The 16188-nt window shown below is 41.5% G+C and overlaps 1 long non-coding RNA gene across 1 annotated transcript; it reads left to right on the top strand.

The window, feature by feature from the left end:
- The first annotated feature begins 244 nt into the window (after positions 1-244).
- LOC127006500 (uncharacterized) lies at positions 245-15779 on the top strand. Its single transcript, XR_007759604.1, has 4 exons — positions 245-399; positions 3376-3878; positions 5180-5294; positions 9713-15779. It is a non-coding gene; the product is annotated as an uncharacterized LOC127006500 (long non-coding RNA).
- The last annotated feature ends 409 nt before the right edge of the window (positions 15780-16188 follow it).

Here is a 16188-nt window from a genome sequence, read left to right as displayed (position 1 = left end):
ACAACTGTTTACTATAATGTATTTTATGTATACAATGGCCGGGCTTTGTGAAGATTTGGAAGAAAATATACCAAAATTAAGGCGGCGGAGTTATACTGGACCCTTACCAAAAGTAATAATGCTTAATACTATTATAATAACCATTATCTATAAAAAATATTATAGCTGCTATTACTATAATGAAAAGGGGGAGGAGACAAAAACTTTCCTAGTGCACTTGTAGCGCATTTCACACTTCAATGTAGCGCTTTTCCGTCCGTGACATTTGGCAACACGCCCGCCGCCGATAACAACACGTCGGCACCTGGCAGCCGTGGCCGCGTCGCCACCCGCCGGGAGTTGTTGCACCACCATGGTTCGCAGGCTGAGGCCACTACTGGGGACCCGCTTCAACTAATGGTTAGTGCAGAATGCATTAATGGCCCTTAACCACCACTGACATGAGGGACAGCCTGAACCGCCCCGTGGCCCAGGCCGCACCGAGGGGGGAAGGTCGCCGCAGTTTGTCTGCCGTATTGTTGTGATGACGTTTCAGGAAATGTAAAAGCAAAACGTGACATTAGTGTGGCTGTACCGCCGCACTGGTCCTCACAAACAGTGAATGCTACATTAACATGTATTGTCAGTAAACTGATCACTGTCAAGCAGCAACATTAATATTACTCCAAAATTATATCCAACTCTTATGGTTGTCATTATTTTAATCAGTTAGATTTTAATGTGCTGATCCTAACTCATGGCCGTTTCCATCACTATCACTAATTACTACTCTGAGGTTTCAGCATCCAAATGAGTGGCAATAGCTCACTATTTAACAGCAAGAGATTACTGTCCTACGGTTAAGATTCGTTTTAGGTCCGTGCCAGTATCTCATTACCTACCTTATGAAACATCACTATCTCTTCATATATCTTTTCTACAAACCTTCAACAGTCATGGAAAAGTTTTGAAAATCCAATTCAAGGGTTTTCTTTTTACTCTTGAAAATAGGGGCTAATGTTTACGAAAGCACGTCGCCTCCTCTGGCGACGGCCATGGCGACCCTGCAGCCGGTGTTACGAGAAATACCTCCTCACTGAAATAAGTCACATATACATGTGGGGGGGGGGGCTAGGCCCCCCCTGGTTAGAAGGGGGGTCAAGGGGGGCGCAGCCCCCCCGTTAGTAGGTCGTAAAGTTCGGTTGGAGTGGTCGTGGCGTGGTCAGCACAGTGGAGCGGCTGCCGGTGGACGTCGCCGGGCGTGGAAAACCCTTGCTTGCTGGGCCTCGACTACCTGACGCAGACCAAGGCTTGTGTTGGCCTCGGACGGAAGCTGGAGAGGGTGCGCGGACAGGTGCCCTTTGCTTAAGGAGGTTTTCGAGCTTGGCTGGCGGCAGGGGGTAGTCATGGCCAGGCGAGGGCACCTTGCCCCGAGGGTGGAGGCCAGGAGCCGGTGTCAACTGTCCCGAGCGTTGCGTGGAGCGGATGGCGTGGAAGAGTCCACTGAGGACTGGCGGCTGGTTGATGGCGTGGCTCACAGGCGGAGCCCCTTGGGGGCGTGAGGAGAGACTGCTGAGGACGTGGTGAAGGACTGATTTACTTTTCATTTCATGTATTCTTTTTATTTCTTGTATGTTGGGGCAGTCGGGTCGACTGCCTTTGAGGGTGGGGAATAGTGTTACACCAGGGGGGGTATTTTTGGGTGTATTTATGTTGTTTGTGTGTGGGGTGGCTAGTTTGGGGTGCAGAGGGCTGTGTGATGGCCGGCGGCGTGGGGTGCATCACGGTGGGTGAGGAGGAAGCGACCCACGCTGCGGAGAGGCAGAGTGGATAGAGCAACAGCCTGGTCAACACACGCTGCCCCGTCCATGCCCCTGCTCGCCTCCGTGAGCCTTGTGCCCCTCTGTGTGCCTGGAGTTACTGTGCCTTGTAAACTAGTGGTTGTACATGGTTGGAGCTGTAAAGTGGAAAACCTGCACTGTTAGCATGTCTTTGCCCTGCCTTGTTCCCTCGTGGTTTGGCGGCCTTGGGAGTGTTGGCGTGGTGTGTCTTGTGGCTGTTCTGGAGGTTCACGACCTGTGTGGTGGTCTGGGGGTGAGGCACACCGCTTGCCCGTGCTTGGAGTGTGGTGTGCCTGGTGGTGTAACAATATGTAAGACACTTACATTTTCAACATACATTAATTGAAAGTTCATAAGAAGGAAAATATAGTGCGTGACAGCTTTTCCAATGATGCAGACAAAGTGGTCGTCTGCCCTTCCTTCCAGTGTTGACAGACAACTATCCCTCACCGCGCGTGGGAAACACCGGATGTGTGAAGGCGCCCATAGCAACACATGACCACTGAAACCGCTGTGCGCCATTTTTGCCGTTGCAGTCTTACTGGCAGTACAGCAGGGTGTAGCTGCCGGAATGGCAAGACTGCTGCTCCAGCCACAAATGATTTTTGCCGGTCCGGCACATGCCGCACGGTTTAGCATTACATTGACTCTTATGGGTGTATTCACACGAGGCCGGAGCGGCAGTGTTGCCATTCCGGCAGCCGCACCCTGCTGTACTGCCAGCAAGACTGCAACTGCAGAAATGTCGCACAGCGGTTTCAGTGGTCATGTGTCGCTATGGGTGCCTTCACACATCCGGTGTTTGCCATGCACAGCGAGGGATAGTTGTCTGTCAACACTGAAAGGAAGGGCACGCGACCACTTTGTCTACATCATTGGAAAAGCTGGTATGCACTTTATTTTCCTTCTTATGAACTTTCAATTAATGTATATTGAAAATGTAAGGGTCTTACATATCAATTATGTATACCTCTGTACAACAAACACCTGCATTTAAATTTCAGGGTTATGGCTAATTTAAATTATCATGACACGGAGCTGCTGATCTCCAAGACTGAAAGACGGCCTTGTTTGTGGGATATGAGTTAAGGAGATCCCGAAGTGGATGCGGCAGACACTGCACTTGACCGTGGATGTCCAGGTGTCATGCGGCTGCCGTGCGGCATGTGCCGGACCGGCAAAAATTGTTCATGTGAAAGGGGCCTGATAGGGGCCTTTGACTTGTATATGAGAACCAAAAAAGTTAGGAAAGAGGTCTTAGCTGACTGGTACAAATATTGTAAAACCAATTTTTTGTTCATACCTGAAAACCATTTAACATAATCATTAAAAATGAACAACACTGCTCTAATGCACAAGTTACATTCACAAGGTATTGCAGACATATGAGTTGGTCATTAATTTGCCTGATAAATCTGTGAATGTTGGAAGGTGATTGTAGCTATTGTAGAAAATTTTGATGATGAAATATCCAGAAAGTATATCCAATAAGTAGTATTTCAAATATCTCATACCCTGCTATTTTTAATTAACTCCAGTTAACTTTGACCAACAGAGTGAGATTTTCCTGAACCAACATGGACCTTAGATCCCCTGAGTGGATTCAGAGTAAGGCTGTCAAGATGCTCCCAGCAACGAAAGGTTCAGGCAGTGGTAGAGGAGTCACCAGAAAGCAGACTGAGGTGTTATCAGGCATGATTGTGTGGAATGTGCTGCTGCTTGTCCTCCTAGTGTTGACTGTGTGTGTGCAAGGGGAGGGGGGTGCTGCTCCCCCAAACTTATCCCCTCACCAGGAACTCCGCCGCTCAGCTAAGAGTGAAACTGTCAAGAAAGAAGAAGCAGGGAGTCCTGAGGCAGCAAAGCCTGTGGAAAAACCAACTCTTCCACCACAGTCAGCTGAAAGTAATGTGTCTCTGCAGCCCAAAGACTTCCAGGCGACGCCAAGGAGCAACGAAGAAGAATCAGAGGAGAAAAGTGGAGAGAAAGGAGATGGAGAAACACAACCCATTCCAGAGAACAAGGGTGGTAATGCAAATGCAACTACCAAGAATGATGCTGGTGTGTATCTTCGCTTCAGAGCTTTCTCTAGTCATTAGTAATGGTTGGGTATAAGAATGTTCATCTTGACACCATGACTGTAAAATTTGAATTAGATGTGATTTTATATTTACATTAGATCAGTGGTTCTCAACCTTCTTCATAACATGCAATGCTTTAGGTTTTCCCTAAGTGGTGATGTACCTCCTCACCCAGAATATGCAGAAAAAAATATTTTCCTATCAATCCTAGTTAATGTACAACTAGCCTTCTAAATGTGCTTTGTAGTGGAAATTTACTATGGTACCTATGAATAATCAGTCCAAGGTACAAGAAGGTTTTGTACTACTTGAAAACCCCAGTATTTTGAGGTGTTTCATACCACATTGATTTACCTTGTGTGTCCCAGGTTAAGAACCACTGCATTAGATTAATGATAACTTTCACCTTGAATTTATTTGTAATAGGCTTACACATAAAGCCTGCAGCCTTTTCAGTATTTTACTTAAAAGTGTAGCCAACGTGCTACATGTTAGGTTATATGTGCAGTTTTTTTCATTTTTTTATAGCTATATTTTATGGCATTCATCTTAGGCCAACTATGGAATAGCATGGCTTGTACAACAAAGAAACAGTCAAATATAATTCATTTGTCATTGCATTATTTACCAAATAACCTTCTCTTCATAAGATATTAATTAAAACCCTGTGTGGCTTCATGACAGTGATATCCTGTATCTGGCAGGTTTTCAGTTGATGCTCTACACATGGCAGCTTTTAAGTATAAGAGTTAGCGATGCCATCACTTAAGCTGGAGCATATTGCTGGTGTTATACCGACGACTACTCCGTGAGATTGATTCAACACATATTACATGCATAGTCCGTCAACGCCATCTCCCGCTATATGGGCATGTGGCACACGACCCAGAAACTGACCCTGCTCACTGGGTTGTCTCTGTAAGAGATAATCCTGAGTGGAGGAGGCCAGGGGGACGCCCACAGAGTTCGTGGCTTGAGCAAATTGATAGATCCTGTCAGGAGGTACTCAGGATGAGAAAGGGGCCTGCATGGAGACTTGCTCTGAGGGACCCCAGACTTGGTGACATATTTTGGGTGAGGCTATGTGCCTCCCAGTGTATGCCCCCATTGATTGATTGAATCCATGATGTTTTACTCCATAATTTCCATAGTTGACTAGCTTTTTTTTGGTGTTTTTTTTTTTTTTTTAAGAAATGTAGAGACAGTTAATTTACTGGCATTGGTTCAGTTCTACATGTAACTTGTGATCATGTTGAATTTAAGACTAACTTAAATTTGCAGGGTTGCTGCCGTCACACCTTCCCAACATGTCCACAGACGCCGTCCTCAGAGGCTTCTACGTGTTTGTTGGCATTGGCGCCATTATCCTCGTCTATATTGTTATTAAGATGGCAAGGTAAAGGAGGACTTGTAAATTTGAAGTTATGAAGAAATTAACTTGCATGAATCAGTTATCAGCTCTATTCCTTCTCTCAGTTGTCGTCCATATAGTGCAAGGGCCTTGTCTACTCTAGTATTTAGTTTGCATCTCGTGTGGAGGGTTCCACGCACAGCCCTTTTGGACAGAGTACAGTCAAAAGTTTTTTGGTCTCATTACTCCTCTTACTGACAGTCATCTACCCCTTGAATTCTGTCACAATATTGCCTCTCCTGTCTTCTATTAATATTTTTAAGCTAACTGCTCCTCTGAACTTGCTATCTGCATACCTCCACCCCTCCAACACACAACTTCCTACTGAATCTCATCCCTATTCTATCAAAATCCCCTAGTTAACCAGCATCTTCATTCTTTCAACCCTTTCACTGGTAAACTATGGAGCACCCTTCCCTTGTCAGTATTTCTTCCTTCCTTCAAACACCTTAAGTCAGGTACACACTTTTTGCTCAGCCGTGTGTTATATCATCATTGCATATCAATGTGGACAGGGAAGCATTGCATTGTTGCATGACAAGATATGATATAAAGATATACAGGAGGCTTGATCCACCACTTGACGGTCTTTTGCAGCCCCCCGTTCTTGCCAAATAAACAAGGTTTTACTGTAACTATCCTAACTAGGACAGCACTGTGGAAAAAGAAAATAAGGGTACTTACATATCGTGATGGAGCAACGAAAGGCAGCGAAGCTCTAACTGTAGGTGCAACTGGCTCAGACCCCATAGGCAGCTCTAGCTATCAACCTCGAATTGCTGCACCTGGCTTCTCGTTGGCATAGTTGGCGATTAACACAGCCCTTCCTTCTATAGAAGTCTGGCTGCCACAGACACCACACAAAGCAGAAGACACAAGAAGCCTCCTGCCAGAGAAGCTGAGAAGCCTGAGAAGCATGGTCCTCCAATGAAGCAGCCTAGGAATGGTGCAGGAGGCCCCATACACGTGCAGGAGGAGGTGGCTTGGCTGTTACAGTGACAGGCTACAGTGCAAGAGACAAATAGTGGCAGGCATCCTGTCTGTCTGGGTCAAAGGTCAGAGTCAGGAGAGCCCGGCCGCACGACTACCCAGAACGATGGGTGGCGGGAGAGAGAATGAGGAGCGCGAGGCCAGCCTTGGTCACACCCAGTGACACATGCGCAGCGCAACAAGCAATGCTGGGCTACAATGACATGTATGAAGGAAATGTCCTGCTTCCCTGGCTGCTACAGTAGAACCTTGTTTATACGGCAGGAACAGGGGGAAGCTTGTGCCAGATAACCGGTTTTGCTGTTGTTTTGAGACTTACTCCTATAGAATTGCCAAAGCTCATTGATAGTGGAGGATGAACAGCCATATTCCTCTATCAGACTATGGCAAGACTTGTGTTTCTCAAGTCTCTGGCAGATCTCCAACTTCTGCTTCATGGTAAGCACTTTGTGCTTCCTCTTCTCGGTAACCTTAGGCATGCTGCTACCGAATAACAGGCCCAGTGGTCCAATAATAATAGTGAAAGGCAGGTCTCGATACAGCGGCACAACACACTGGTCTATGGCAAGTAAATGCGTCGGCAATGCCGCATAGTTACCAAATCCACTTGGCAGCCCTGGCGTAAACAACCAGTGTTGCCATTCTAGCGATTTTCCCGCTAGATCTAAAGATTTTGGGTAATGATCTAACAGAAATTTGCCATCTAGCAGTTAGTATTCTAGTGAAAAAGTCTATTTAGGCATTTTTGGAGGGTTTAATTATTGTATTACTTAAAGTCTAGCAATTTTGGACCCTGATCTAGCAGTTTTTTTAGGTGAATCTAGAGGGACAAAAAAAAATTATGGCAACACTGTAAACAACGGCAGATTAGATTAGTGCCATTGTGTTGAGGTGCCGTTGTGTTGGATGCTGGATAAATGAGGTTCTACTGTACTGAGCTTAGGAACCTGTAAATTCAAAATCAGAGCCAACAGACAAGAAATGAGAAGAGAAAAACAATTATACACTTCGCGTGTCTGGAAGCCTGGCAACTCTGCCTTCGGTCATACTATGCAAGTCTTCCACAATGTAGTGCCCTTCAACAAACAGCTCTAAAACAATAATAATGTTAGCTGGAGGGTTAACTGTTAACTGCGTAGTGCGGCGACTATGCCTGATGAACGAGCCTCCCATAACTCACTTAGCCAGTGGGGTACCTCTTTGGCCGACTCGGTAAGGAGTGGCTCTCCCGTCACGCTGGTCACAGGTTCAATCCCAGGCAGCCAGCGAATACCCTCACCTTGTCTTGATTCATTTCTCGTGTGTTTCGGTACACGCAGAGGACGTGTATGAAAATAGAAAAAGAAAAAATGAAGCTCCTGGGGCATGACAGTGGTGGGCATCCTCTCCTGCAGTTCTGTTGAGTTTCCCCAAAGGGGTAACAGGTAGGATGGCCCATGCTCTGAGGGTAATAGAAAATGGGAAGTGTTGGAGGTATGTCTCTACGGGACGTTGTGAAATAGTGCACCAAAATGGGTCACAGTCTCAACACACAGAAATTAATCTACATAGAGGGGAAAGTTGTGTAGTGCGGCGACTATGCCTGATGGACGAGCCTCCCATAACCCACTTAGCCAGTGGGGTACCTCTTTGGCCGACTCGGTAAGGAGTGGCTCTCCCGTCACGCTGGTCGCAGGTTCAATCCCAGGCAGCTGGCGAATACCCTCACCTTGTCTTGATTCATTTCTTGTGTGTTTCGATACACGCAGAGGACGTGTATGAAAATAGAAAAAGAGAAAATGAAGCTCCCGGGGCATGACAACTGGACAGCAAGACTCATTTCTGAAAATCCTTCAAACTATAAGAGTGAGCATTAAATGCACACTGACACAGAACATATGAGTGTGGAGCCTCCCACGCTCACAGTACGGTGGCCCATGCCGCCACCTCCAGCCGCCTCTCTATACTGAAACAATATTGGCGAGATCATTTTTGCGTTGTTTTCTGAGGGTTCTTTACTCCCTGATACTCTGCTACACAGTTCCTATCTTTTCCTCTCATATGTTAGCTATAGGTGACATATTAGAGGAAGAAATAGGTGTGGGGGAGCAGCTGGGAAGAAAGGACCCATAGGAGCCAATGAAAAAATGATCTCACCAATCTGGTTTCACTATGGGCCCCATATGGGTGGTGACAAACCATGACACCTCTGTTTCTGCTTCTTTACCAAAAGTTATCCTCAGTCAATAGCTGCTATAGTTCAGCCACTGTTGGTCCCATATTTATATGTTCCACTGTATTCTGCAGCCGCTAGTAGCCCTATGTCAACAGTTATACACAGTTATCAGCTGCAGCAGTTCAGCACCTTCTGATGGTTTCATACCTTATTGTGTACAACAGTTATGCACAATCAGCAGCTGCAACAGTTCAGCTCTTTGTGCATCAGTTATGCAAAATCAGCAACTTGTACTGTGCCACTACTGATGGTCCCTCTATGTTGCCTAGCCATCTGACTTCAATTTCATTTCACTCAGACCAATGTGTCCTCTATGGTGCCTACTCGTAGCACTGGATAGTGGATTGTATATTTGATTAGTCCTGAGTTTAATGGATTTGCGCCCTCCCCAACCAGACTCTCATAATATCCTGCAATGATTGATTACTCTCTCAATAGTAAATGTTTCTCCTTTATTCCCTTGTGTTACTTTTCTCATTTCTACCTATTGCCTCTTTTCCCTCATCTTCCTCTTTTGTCTCTTTTTGCAGTTTGGTGTCAAAACTCATACACGTTGTGATGGCTTCAAGTATATCGCTTATGACTTGATGCTTAGGGGAAGTTGAACATTTTTGACTTTATCAAATTTGCACAAGTTTTTGTCCCAACACACTCAGATGTTAGGGAGCTACTGTACTTTTGAATTTCTACCCAATATTTTCTTCAGGAGTGTATTGTTTTTGTGCAGGAGTTAGCAACTGATAATTCTGTAGGAGCCATTCGTTTTATGATTCATACGAGAAAAGGTCTCACCCTGCCACAAACACAGAAATCTACATCAGAAATAAGAGATTACTTTTAATTAATGAAACAATTTACATATGTTGGTTTCATCACTTTAATAGCTCAAGATCATTCCAAAGTTAAATAAAACAATCGTTGAATTTGACAATTTTTTTTTTAAATTGACATATGTCAAAATGATGTAAATTGGGGCGTTATTGTAGTGCCATATTACCAAGAACTTTAGACTTTCAGAAAAATAACATGATTTATTCTCTGAAACCACTGACTGCAGTTCTAGAGCTGCATACATGCATAAATGCCCATTTAGTTAATGTCATATTACCAAAAACTATGCTGCCAGAAATATAGCAACACTCTGAAACCACTGAGTTGAAAGTAACAGTTCTTTAACTTGCAACTATCAATATTTCAGGCTGAGAAAGAGACGAGCTGCTGGCAAATACCGAGTCTTGTCTCACGGTGATGACCAGGAGATGTTCCCTCTGGCAGCTGGGGAAGGTGATGATGAAGAAATTTTCAATGCTGCTCATCATCAGTCACGGAAATAGCTGACAATGCTTATCACTGGCTGTCTCATCTTTTCTCCTCTGCTTAGATTGAGAGACTCAGGATTTGCATCCCTTGTGCAAGTGCCAGCCCTTTTTTGAATGGTGATGTGTATGTGTATGTGTATGTCAGTATGTCTGTGTGTTCTTGTGTACTCATGTGGCCAGTTACATTGAACACAGTATGACTATGAACATTTAATTCAAATGTGTAACTTATAGTATTCTCATTCTCAGTTTGACATTATTTCTGTTTTTGTTTATTTCAGTATATTCAGGTTATTTGTTGTTTATTGAAGGAGTTTAGGGATGTTTCTGTGATGCATGGTACAGTATACACTCTTTAATACAAGATACGTACCGAATATAATTGCATTAAATGAAATTCATGCCAAATAGAGATGTAATTATATCAATGGGATTTATTAATTTGGTACAGGTAGGACATTTTAGGTGAGGAGTTAGCTAAAGGGTAAAATTGAAGAGATACAGATTTACAGCTGTAGTGCTGTTCCTGCAACCAAAAGACAGTAAAAGTAGCAGAAAGAGGATGTCAGTTTTGGTTAGATGTCTTGATACTCCCTTCTTGAAAGCATTCATGATGTTGGATGGAAGTGATACAGATGAAGCTGGGGTATTCCAGAGTTTACTAGCGATTCTGATTAATTTTAGCATAATAGATTAGGACCACATGGGAGCTGTATTAAAGCAGAAATGTATAAATATAATATATACAGTTTTGGAGTACAGTCTTGTGTAATGGGGCAGACATTGTGGAAATGAATGTGTATGGTGGGCAAAAGAACAACAGCTACCCTGCGTTCAATGAGTCATCGGGCACGCAGTTCCCCGCAGGTGGGGGGGTGATCAGGTGTGCACAACAAAAATGGCATGCTACACAACAGCTCCCCTACAATATTCCTGCAGCAGCTCTTTTAGGCAACCATTTATTGAAAACAGCAATTATAGTTGAATGAAAAATTTGCAGTTGGCTAAAGGAGCTGCCTTGTACAGGCCTACCAGCCTCTTGTAGACTCCTGCGTTCTTATGTTCTTATGATACAAAAGAGGTGACAGTGGACACAAGGTGCTTGTAAACAAAGCAGGGAACAGAAAAGTATGAAGCGCGCCATGTTAGTCGAGAAAGCTAGTTTGGGGTTAATAAGTTATGAGTTGCATCTGGTGCAAACAGATTTAAACTATCACTGAATTTGAAAATTAGTCTAACTAACCACTGTGTGTGTCTATAGTCTATACGATGGAAAATAAAATCAACCAATCAGCAGCTGCTTTCCTTATGCCCTATGCTAATGAGGGTTTAAGAAGGACTCAGTCACTGAGAAACTGATGCCTCAGTTGCATTCCTATTTCATTTAGCCAGTCGTGCTGGAATGGACTCAGTCTCACCTGACGCTTGCTTATTATTGACATTACACATGATTTTGTGCTTATTTTACATTTTCATTGCTTGCTTTTGTTTCTTTGTTTGACTGATTGGCTTCTCTGCTGCATAGAGTGTTTTTATTATGCTACTAATTTAATTTGAATTATATGGAGGATGACTTTGTTTTATGGAAAATGTGTCCTAAAGTTAGGTCTTGCATTATAAGGATGTCCTTAAAAACAAATGTGCTTAATGGAGGGTCTTTTGTATTTCAAAGTTTTCTGATAAAATTGATATTCTAATCTTTGTGCAGAGAAACCCTAAGAGAGAAAGTAGTGGAATAGTTAGAAATGCCTTTGTGTTGTTGATTCCTAGTTGCTCTTCTCTAATGAATTTATACCAAAACTTTCTATCTTTTGGTTTAATATAAATAGGTTATTATATGAATGCAAGTTTAAAAGGATTTGGTTATTGAAATAGTGAGTAACACAGCATTATTAAAGGTATAAGTAATGAAACTTGCAAGTTTATAAAATAATTTCTGTGTCATCAATCTCATTTGTGTATAATGTTGTAGAGCAGTGGTTCCCAAACTGGGGGGCACGCTCCCCTGGGGGGGCGTGAGCTGGATACGAGGGGGGTGTGATTCTGTCTACCAAAAATTGCAGTTTTGCAATAAATAAATACACACACACACACACACAAGTCAGAGGTCTAGAGTGTAGGCAGTGGAAATGAGTTATTTGAGGAGTTCATGTGGTGTGAGTAGAATGGATGGAATGAGTAATGAAAGTGTGTATGACCATTTTGGAATGTGTCACGTGGGTGAAGGGAAGAAGTGAAGCGACAGACTTTAAAGTGGTTTGGTCACATGGAGCGAATGGAGGAGAGTAGGATGACCAGGAGGGTGTATGTGAGTGAGATAAAGGGAGGGAATGTTAGAGGATGACCTCCAGTGAAATGGAGGAATAGGGTACAGGAGTATGTTAGGGAGAGGGGGGAAAGATCCGTGAGAGACTTTGAGCAGGCAAGGAGGGAGTGCCTGAATAGAGAGACGGAAACTCTTCTGCCGTGGCCATCCCCTGGTGGGAGCTCCTAGGAGCAGGCGTCGATGAGATGATGATGATGATGATATATATAGATATATATATATATATATATATATATATATATATATATATATATATATATATATATATATATCTATATATATGTGTGTGTGTGTGTATAAAGGATGGGGAGTGTGAGTATTTCTTAGAAATCAATAGGGGACATCATGTAAAAAAGTTTGGGAACAACTGCTGTAGAGTGTCACCAAATGCCAGTTGTTAAACTTTCTAATTTCATTAGTAATCATCTCATCATCTTATAATTTACCTTTTTTAATACTAATTTTATCATCATCATAATCATCGCTGTCCCCTTTTCCTGCAGAGACACTGTTAGGAAGGCCTTTGAAGCCTACTTTCATACTAAATAATAAACCCACCCATTCATTGTGCCAGAAAAAAAATAGCATAGCACAGAACTAAGATCATTGTTTGAGTCATCAGATAGGTCCTGGATGCCTGCTTTCAAACAAAATAATAACCCACCTATTCATCATGCCAGGAAACAAATAGCAAAACAGGACTGTTAAGAGCATTGCCAACTTGCCACCTCTCCTAATGGCGTTTCCATAAGGCTGTGTAAACAATAGGGATTGTTTATTACTTTATATTAAGGAATGTTTTTGGTGTTTGTCTTTCTCATCCAAGGAGTAGATAAATAATCAGTGCTGGGAACCAATTCTCCAATGTCAGTGCTCATCACACATTCATTAGTATGTAAAAGCCAGATTTAATATAATATATTTATTAATCATAATATTTTGCCTACGGTGTGTGTGTGTGTGTGTGTGTGATTAAGTGTGTTAGTGTGGATGCATGTACATGTATGTGTGCATGTGCAGTCTTGTGTTCAAGCATGCATAGGTGAGTTGGTGTGCATGCATGTATTTATTGGTGCTTGCCTACACAGGTGAGAATGTTTACATGCCCTTGTGTCCATGTGTGCTTTAGAAACATGAAAAAAATACAAAAATTTACAGAAATTATTTTTCAAATTTCACTGCAAATTTGGCTCTGTAGGCAGTAAATTTCCGGGTCAAAGATTATAAACTATTTTACAGACTCCATCGTGATAAAATGAAGAACATTTCTTCAATAATTTTTCTGTACGTCACACCAGTAAAAAGTTGGAATTTTTGGAGAACTTGAAATTCCAGCCAAATGCGACAACCTAGAAAGAAACTAATTTCACAGCAGGGTGCGCCAGAAAATTTTCTATAAAATACCGTTTATGACGTTTTCTCAGTTTCAAAGTTCATTTTCCACTGACTTTTGCATTCAGTGGGATCTCCTGAGAAAAACTGTTGCGGTCAAAGAGGGTTTACACATAATTATATCATCACAACGGAAATTAATACAAATACAATAAATGCTTAAGTATTATGCTGCCTTCTCTTGCTGATGTAACTTGTATAATTCAATGGTTATAAAATGTATACTTTATGTGAGAGCTGAAATGTAAAGACATTTCAGTTTTTTCAAGTATGTGCTACAAGTGATATAACCAATATATGTGTCTTCTATTTTAACAACTGACTTTAGTATGTACTTAAGTTTCCTATTCTTGTTGTCTTCTGGTGTTATTCATTATGTGAGGGGCATTGTCTCAGCTCTCATATTCATTCCTGGTTAGTACTGGAGTGTAATGCAGTGATTATTGAAAAAAAGAGAAACCATGCCATTGGATTACACATTAAAAAATGGAACTAAAAAAAAATATTACATTTGTGAAGTTCAGATTAGTATCCAATTAAAAAATAGAAATATGCATGATAAGGCTAAGCAAAGCAGTAAAACATAAAAATATGGAGGTATAGGCTTGTAGAAAGAGACAGAACTAGCAAGCTGGGAAGTATTTCAGTTACAATATGTCAAAGAAAAAAAATTATAGGTTTCCACTTATTGGAACTGTGGTGATATGGAAACATCAATATGAAAGAGCTGCTATATTGTGTATAAACAAGAACAATCATGGTTAAGATAAGGTAATTGGCACCTATCAGTTACATGAAAAATGGTTGTATTATTTTTACATTTGTGGAGTAGGTAATTTGCATTGCAGCGATTACAGAACTTATGCACTAGTATTATATGAATATGTTTGCCAAACAGTAAGTGAAATTGAAACTGATTAAGGTAGTGTAATGTTACTGTTTTCAACAGCAAAGATAATAGATGTAATTTTGATTTCTAATGATACAATGGAATTTAGGAAAGGAGTAAATTTTCACTTTCAGTTGCAGAAAATGTAGTGATTTTTTTGTAGACTGCATGAATTGGAAATAGAAAAAGAGATGTTCTTTATTTCCTCTGATGTTATTGAAAGGAAAGTTAATATATATCTCATTTGTATGTATAATAAGGAAGAATATGTTTTCTCCACCTCAGTGGCAATGAAGAACAGTAACTTTTTTTTTATCATCAGTTAAAGAATCACATTTGCTGGTTTCACCTTCATGAAGATATATTGCAAAATTGTGAGAGGAAGTATTTGTGAGTGTATGTTTTCAAGGCATTCCTTCTAATATTCCTTGATTTCAGATATGCCACTGATATATGGTAACTACTATGCCTTCGATGTTATCCTGATGAAATACAGTTGTTATTAAAAACATGGGTTCATTCTATTGCTCATGAATTTTCTTTTGACTTGCTTTGATATATGCATATGGAGATGGGATAATGGTTTGAGTGCCTAGAAAAATGCTACCCACTATCTGCCACTCCATAAAAATAACTGGAAGATAGCTTTAACTTACTGCACAGCCATGCAGAAGCAACACATAGTGTACATTTCTTATTCAGCCTTGCATAACCATGTCATATATCTTTTACTAATAACGTCCACAAAATAGTCAGTCATAGGATTGAAGTCCTTTCTTAATCTCCCTTAAGCTCTCACCTGTGCAGGAGTGGATAGACATGCTGTTCATTAACAATGCTATTGTATAAATAATGAGGAGCCTGGAACAGGTATGGATGTCTGAATCCTTGGCTTACTTGTAAATCTTGATGTACCCTTCATATGCAGACACAGGAAGCTCTGAAATAATGAACAACATCATCTTGAACACTCCAGGCTCATGAGATGATGTGTGCGTTGCGTTGTGGTGGCGGGGTGTGATGTGATGGAGTGCAGGCTTGTAAGTTTGGTGTGGTGATTTGCATTTTTTTTTCTTTTTCTGGAAGACTTGCTTTCACATAAAAAATAAATATGGTTGGGAAGGAAATGTTGTGCCACTCACAGCTGACTGCACAGTCACTCCAGAGAAATAATTCTTGCACAATTTATCCTTCATAGTTTTCTCTGTTGTAGTGGGAGTGATAAGGGAAATGTATTTTTTTATTATTTATAAATGAATTACTATTGAAAAATTATAATGTTTGCAGCATATATGATGTAATATATAATACACATGACAATAATAAAAGTTGTTCTTGATGTGAAAATTCCTTACCATTTTTTTTTTTTCAGTTAATTTTATCTTTATGTATAACCTCTTCATTCCAACACCCGCACCTCTGCAGAGCTCACACGAAGTTGTAGCGGTAGATTTTCCCGTTAATCATCTTGATATTTTAGCCTTGCCATTCACAACTACTTATAGGTATTCACCATGGTCTGACACGCAATCAGGGCACTGTAGATAAATGAGTATATAAATATATAAGGATATGAATCGGAACTTAAGGTAGCATGTTAATGAAGTCAGACTACGATACTACTTGGTTAGAGATTAGATACAGCTCTGATAAGAAATAGTTACCGAGAAATAATGAAAATAGGAAATGTGATATTTAAAAAAAAAAAAAAAAACATTCGTCTTCGCAATCCCCTAGCTCGTATTTCA

This window comes from Eriocheir sinensis, chromosome 33, assembly GCF_024679095.1.
Source record: "Eriocheir sinensis breed Jianghai 21 chromosome 33, ASM2467909v1, whole genome shotgun sequence".
In the NCBI taxonomy this organism is placed as follows: domain Eukaryota; kingdom Metazoa; phylum Arthropoda; class Malacostraca; order Decapoda; family Varunidae; genus Eriocheir; species Eriocheir sinensis.
The sequence above is the reverse complement of the archived record's forward strand: the minus strand, read 5'-3'. Positions and strand labels throughout refer to the sequence as shown.